Below are 7,429 nucleotides of genomic sequence, written 5' to 3'. Positions count from 1 at the left end.
TTTGCTAGACTTCTTTCTGTGGAATCTGAGAACAGATATTTCGGATCCCTTTGAAGACTATAGGGCCAAAGGAAATATGCTCCGATAACAAAGAGAAAGAAGCCTTCTGAGAAATTTCTTTGTGTTCTGTGAAATCATCTCACAGAGTTACAGCTTTCCCCTCAAGAAGTCTTTCGCTAACACAGTTCTTGTGGAATTGGCAAAGTGATATTTGGAAGCCCATAGACGGCTATGGTAAAAAAGGAAATATCCTCAGATGAAATCTGGAAAGAAGCTTTCTGAGAAACTGCTTAGTGTTCTGTTAATTCATCTCACAGAGTTACATTTGTGTTTCATGGATCTCTTTGCTAGCCTTCTTTCTGGGGAATCTGAGAACAGGTATTTCGGATCCCTTTGAAGACTATAGGGCCAAAGGAAATATTCTCCGATAACAAAGGGAAAGAAGCTTTCTGAGAAACTTCTTTGTGTTCTGTGAAATCATCTCACAGAGTTACAGCTTTCCCCTCAAGCAGACTTTCGTTAAGACAGTTCTTGTGGATTTGGCAAAGTGATATTTGGAAGCCCATAGAGGGCTATGGTGAAAAAGGAAATATCCTAAGATGAAATCTGGAAAGAAGCGTTCTGAGAAACTGCTTAGTGTTCTGTTAATTCATCTCACAGCGTTACATGTGTATTTCGAGTATCTCTCTGCTAGCCTTATTTCTGTGGAATCTGAGAACAGATATTTCGGATCCCTTTGAAGACTATAGGGCCAAAGGAAATATCCTCCGATAATAAAGAGAAAGAAGCTTTCTGTGAAACTTCTTTGTGTTCTGTGAAGTAATCTCACAGAGTTACAGCTTTCCCCTCAAGAAGCCTTTCGCTAAGACAGTTCTGGTGGAATTGGCAAAGTGATATTTGGAAGCCCATAGAGGGCTGTGGTGAAAAAGGAAATATCCTCAGATGAAATCTGGAAAGAAGCTTTCTGAGAAACTGCTTAGTGTTCTGTTAATTCATCTCACAGAGTTACATGTGTATTTCGAGGATCTCTTTGCTAGTCTTCTTTCTGTGGAATCTGAGAACAGATATTTCGGATCCCTTTGAAGACTATAGGGCCAAAGGAAATATCCTCCGATAACAAAGAGAAAGAAGCTTTCTGAGAAACTGCTTTGTGTTCTGTGAAATCATCTCACAGAGTTAGAGCTTTCCCCTCAAGAAGCCTTTCGCTAAGACAGTTCTTGTGGAATTGGCGAAGTGATATTTGGCAGCCCTTAGAGGGCTGTGGTGAAAAAGGAAATATCCTCAGATGAAATCCGGAAAGAAGCTTTCTGAGAAACTGCTTAGTGTTCTGTTAATTCATCTCACAGAGTTACATATGTATTTCGAGGATGTCTTTGCTAGCCTTATTTCTGTGGAATCTGAGAACAGATATTTCGGATCCCTTTGAAGACTATAGGGCCAAGGAAATATCCTCCGATAACAAAGAGAAAGAAGCTTTCTGAAAAACTTCTTTGTGTTCTGTGAAATCATCTCACAGAGTTACAGCTTTCCCCTCAAGAAGCCTTTCGCTAAGACAGTTCTTGTGGAATTGGCAAAGTGGTATTTGGAAGCCCATAGACGGCTATGGTAAAAAAGGAAATATCCTCAGATGAAATCTGGAAAGAAGCTTTCTGAGAAACTGCTTAGTGTTCTGTTAATTCATCTCACAGAGTTACATGTGTATTTCGAGGATCTCTTTGCTAGCCTTATTTCTGTGGAATCTGAAAACAGATACTTCGGATTCCTTTGAAGACTACAGGGCCAAAGGAAATATCCTCCGATAACAAAGAGAAAGAAGCTTTCTGAGAAACTTCTTTGTGTTCTGTGAAATCATCTCACAGAGTTACAGCTTTCCCCTCAAGAAGCCTTTTGCTAAGACAGTTCTTGTGGAATTGGCAAAGTGATATTTGGAAGCCCATAGAGAGCTATGGTGAGAAAGGAAATATCCTCAGATGAAATCTGGAAAGAAGCTTTCTGAGAAACTGCTTAGTGTTCTGTTAATTGATCTCACAGAGTTACAAGTGTATTTCGAGGATGTCTTTGCTAGCCTTATTTCTGTGGAATCTGAAAACAGATATTTCGGATCCCTTTGAAGACTATAGGGCCAAGGAAATATCCTCCTATAACAAAGAGAAAGAAGCTTTCTGAGAAACTTCTTTGCGTTCTGTGAAATCATCTCACAGAGTTACAGCTTTCCCCTCAAGAAGCCTTTCGCTAAGACAGTTCTTGTGGAATTGGCAAAGGGATATTTGGAAGACCCTAGAGGGCTATGGTGAAAAAGTTAATATCCTCAGATGAAATCTGTTAGGAAGGTTTCTGAGAAACTGCTTAGTGTTCTGTTAATTCATCTCACAGAGTTACATGTGTATTTCGAGGATCTCTTTGCTAGACTTCTTTCTGTGGAATCTGAGAACAGATATTTCGGATCCCTTTGAAGACTATAGGGCCAAAGGAAATATGCTCCGATAACAAAGAGAAAGAAGCCTTCTGAGAAATTTCTTTGTGTTCTGTGAAATCATCTCACAGAGTTACAGCTTTCCCCTCAAGAAGTCTTTCGCTAACACAGTTCTTGTGGAATTGGCAAAGTGATATTTGGAAGCCCATAGACGGCTATGGTAAAAAAGGAAATATCCTCAGATGAAATCTGGAAAGAAGCTTTCTGAGAAACTGCTTAGTGTTCTGTTAATTCATCTCACAGAGTTACATGTGCATTTCGAGGATCTCTTTGCTAGCCTTATTTCTGTTCAATCTGAAAACAGATACTTCGGATTCCTTTGAAGACTACAGGGCCAAAGGAAATATCCTCCGATAACAAAGAGAAAGAAGCTTTCTGAGAAACTTCTTTGTGTTCTGTGAAATCATCTCACAGAGTTACAGCTTTCCCCTCAAAAAGCCTTTCGCTAAGACAGTTCTGTGGAATAGGCAAAGTGATATTTGGAAGCCCATAGAGAGCTATGGTGAGAAAGGAAATATCCTCAGATGAAATCTGGAAAGAAGCTTTCTGAGAAACTGCTTAGTGTTCTGTTAATTCATCTCACAGAGTTTCATGTGTATTTCGAGGATCTCTTTGCTAGCCTTATTTCTGTGGAATCTGAAAACAGATATTTCGGATCCCTTTGAAGACTATAGGGCCAAGGAAATATCCTCCTATAACAAAGAGAAAGAAGCTTTCTGAGAAACTTCTTTGCGTTCTGTGAAATCATCTCACAGAGTTACAGCTTTCCCCTCAAGAAGCCTTTCGCTAAGACAGTTCTTGTGGAATTGGCAAAGGGATATTTGGAAGACCCTAGAGGGCTATGGTGAAAAAGTTAATATCCTCAGATGAAATCTGTTAGGAAGGTTTCTGAGAAACTGCTTAGTGTTCTGTTAATTCATCTCACAGAGTTACATGTGTATTTCGAGGATCTCTTTGCTAGACTTCTTTCTGTGGAATCTGAGAACAGATATTTCGGATCCCTTTGAAGACTATAGGGCCAAAGGAAATATGCTCCGATAACAAAGAGAAAGAAGCCTTCTGAGAAACTTCTTTGTGTTCTGTGAAATCATCTCACAGAGTTACAGCTTTCCCCTCAAGAAGCCTTTCGCTTAGACAGTTCTTGTGGAATTGGCAAAGTGATATTTGGAAGCCCATAGAGAGCTATGGTGAGAAAGGAAATATCCTCAGATGAAATCTGGAAAGAAGCTTTATGAGAAACTGCTTAGTGTTCTGTTAATTCATCTCACAGAGTTACATGTGCATTTCGAGGATCTGTTTGCTTGCCTTCTTTCTGTGGAATCTGAGATCAGATATTTCGGATTCCTTTGAAGACTACAGGGCCAAAGGAAATATCCTCCGATAACAAAGAGAAAGAAGCTTTCTGAGAAACTTCTTTGTGTTCTGTGAAATCATCTCACAGAGTTACAGCTTTCCCCTCAAGAAGCCTTTCGCTAAGACAGTTCTTGTGGAATTGGCCAAGTGATATTTGGAAGCCCATAGACGGCTATGGTAAAAAAGGAAATATCCTCAGATGAAATCTGGAAAGAAGCTTTCTGAGAAACTGCTTAGTGTTCTGTTAATTCATCTCACAGAGTTACATGTGTATTTCGAGGATCTCTTTGCTAGCCTTATTTCTGTTCAATCTGAAAACAGATACTTCGGATTCCTTTGAAGACTACAGGGCCAAAGGAAATATCCTCCGATAACAAAGAGAAAGAAGCTTTCTGAGAAACTTCTTTGTGTTCTGTGAAATCATCTCACAGAGTTACAGCTTTCCCCTCAAAAAGCCTTTCGCTAAGACAGTTCTGTGGAATAGGCAAAGTGATATTTGGAAGCCCATAGAGAGCTATGGTGAGAAAGGAAATATCCTCAGATGAAATCTGGAAAGAAGCTTTCTGAGAAACTGCTTAGTGTTCTGTTAATTCATCTCACAGAGTTACATGTGTATTTCGAGGATCTCTTTGCTAACCTTATTTCTGTGGAATCTGAAAACAGATGCTTCGGAATCCTTTGAAGACTACAGGGCCAAAGGAAATATCCTCCGATAACAAAGAGAAAGAAGCTTTCTGAGAAACTTCTTTGTGTTCTGTGAAATCATCTCACAGAGTTACAGCTTTCCCCTCAAGAAGCCTTTCGCTTAGACAGTCTTGTGGAATTGGCAAAGTGATATTTGGAAGCCCATAGAGAGCTATGGTGAGAAAGGAAATATCCTCAGATGAAATCTGGAATGAAGCTTTCTGTGAAACTGCTTAGTGTTCTGTTAATTCATCTCACAGAGTTACATGTGTATTTCGAGGATCTGTTTGCTAGCCTTCTTTCTGTGGAATCTGAGATCAGATATTTCGGATCCCTTTGAAGACTATAGGGCCAAAGGAAATATCCTCCGATAACAAAGAGAAAGAAGCTTTCTGAGAAACTTCTTTGTGTTCTGTGAAATCATCTCACAGAGTTACAGCTTTCCCCTCAAGAAGCCTTTCGCTAAGACAGTTCTTGTGGAATTGGCAAAGTGATATTTGGAAGCCCTTAGAGGGCTATGGTGAAAAAGTTAATATACTCAGATGAAATCTGGAGAGTAGGTTTCTGAGAAACTGCTTAGTGTTCTGTTAATTCATCTCACAGAGTTACATGTGTATTTCGAGGATCTCTTTGCTAGCCTTATTTCTGTGGAATCTGAAAACAGATACTTCGGATTCCTTTGAAGACTACAGGGCCAAAGGAAATATCCTCCGATAACAAAGAGAAAGAAGCTTTCTGAGAAACTTCTTTGTGTTCTGTGAAATCATCTCACAGAGTTACAGCTTTCCCCTCAAGAAGCCTTTCGCTAAGACAGTTCTGGTGGAATTGGCAAAGTGATATTTGGAAGCCCATAGAGGGCTGTGGTGAAAAAGGAAATATCCTCAGATGAAATCTGGAAAGAAGCTTTCTGAGAAACTGCTTAGTGTTCTGTTAATTCATCTCACAGAGTTACATGTGTATTTCGAGGATCTCTTTGCTAGTCTTCTTTCTGTGGAATCTGAGAACAGATATTTCGGATCCCTTTGAAGACTATAGGGCCAAAGGAAATATCCTCCGATAACAAAGAGAAAGAAGCTTTCTGAGAAACTGCTTTGTGTTCTGTGAAATCATCTCACAGAGTTAGAGCTTTCCCCTCAAGAAGCCTTTCGCTAAGACAGTTCTTGTGGAATTGGCGAAGTGATATTTGGCAGCCCTTAGAGGGCTGTGGTGAAAAAGGAAATATCCTCAGATGAAATCCGGAAAGAAGCTTTCTGAGAAACTGCTTAGTGTTCTGTTAATTCATCTCACAGAGTTACATATGTATTTCGAGGATGTCTTTGCTAGCCTTATTTCTGTGGAATCTGAGAACAGATATTTCGGATCCCTTTGAAGACTATAGGGCCAAGGAAATATCCTCCGATAACAAAGAGAAAGAAGCTTTCTGAGAAACTTCTTTGTGTTCTGTGAAATCATCTCACAGAGTTACAGCTTTCCCCTCAAGAAGCCTTTCGCTAAGACAGTTCTTGTGGAATTGGCAAAGTGGTATTTGGAAGCCCATAGACGGCTATGGTAAAAAAGGAAATATCCTCAGATGAAATCTGGAAAGAAGCTTTCTGAGAAACTGCTTAGTGTTCTGTTAATTCATCTCACAGAGTTACATGTGTATTTCGAGGATCTCTTTGCTAGCCTTATTTCTGTGGAATCTGAAAACAGATACTTCGGATTCCTTTGAAGACTACAGGGCCAAAGGAAATATCCTCCGATAACAAAGAGAAAGAAGCTTTCTGAGAAACTTCTTTGTGTTCTGTGAAATCATCTCACAGAGTTACAGCTTTCCCCTCAAGAAGCCTTTTGCTAAGACAGTTCTTGTGGAATTGGCAAAGTGATATTTGGAAGCCCATAGAGAGCTATGGTGAGAAAGGAAATATCCTCAGATGAAATCTGGAAAGAAGCTTTCTGAGAAACTGCTTAGTGTTCTGTTAATTGATCTCACAGAGTTACAAGTGTATTTCGAGGATGTCTTTGCTAGCCTTATTTCTGTGGAATCTGAAAACAGATATTTCGGATCCCTTTGAAGACTATAGGGCCAAGGAAATATCCTCCTATAACAAAGAGAAAGAAGCTTTCTGAGAAACTTCTTTGCGTTCTGTGAAATCATCTCACAGAGTTACAGCTTTCCCCTCAAGAAGCCTTTCGCTAAGACAGTTCTTGTGGAATTGGCAAAGGGATATTTGGAAGACCCTAGAGGGCTATGGTGAAAAAGTTAATATCCTCAGATGAAATCTGTTAGGAAGGTTTCTGAGAAACTGCTTAGTGTTCTGTTAATTCATCTCACAGAGTTACATGTGTATTTCGAGGATCTCTTTGCTAGACTTCTTTCTGTGGAATCTGAGAACAGATATTTCGGATCCCTTTGAAGACTATAGGGCCAAAGGAAATATGCTCCGATAACAAAGAGAAAGAAGCCTTCTGAGAAATTTCTTTGTGTTCTGTGAAATCATCTCACAGAGTTACAGCTTTCCCCTCAAGAAGTCTTTCGCTAACACAGTTCTTGTGGAATTGGCAAAGTGATATTTGGAAGCCCATAGACGGCTATGGTAAAAAAGGAAATATCCTCAGATGAAATCTGGAAAGAAGCTTTCTGAGAAACTGCTTAGTGTTCTGTTAATTCATCTCACAGAGTTACATGTGCATTTCGAGGATCTCTTTGCTAGCCTTATTTCTGTTCAATCTGAAAACAGATACTTCGGATTCCTTTGAAGACTACAGGGCCAAAGGAAATATCCTCCGATAACAAAGAGAAAGAAGCTTTCTGAGAAACTTCTTTGTGTTCTGTGAAATCATCTCACAGAGTTACAGCTTTCCCCTCAAAAAGCCTTTCGCTAAGACAGTTCTGTGGAATAGGCAAAGTGATATTTGGAAGCCCATAGAGAGCTATGG

Source organism: Macaca nemestrina, chromosome 11 (assembly GCF_043159975.1).
Source record: "Macaca nemestrina isolate mMacNem1 chromosome 11, mMacNem.hap1, whole genome shotgun sequence".
Classification (NCBI taxonomy): domain Eukaryota; kingdom Metazoa; phylum Chordata; class Mammalia; order Primates; family Cercopithecidae; genus Macaca; species Macaca nemestrina.
Note: the sequence above shows the minus strand (reverse complement) of the source record.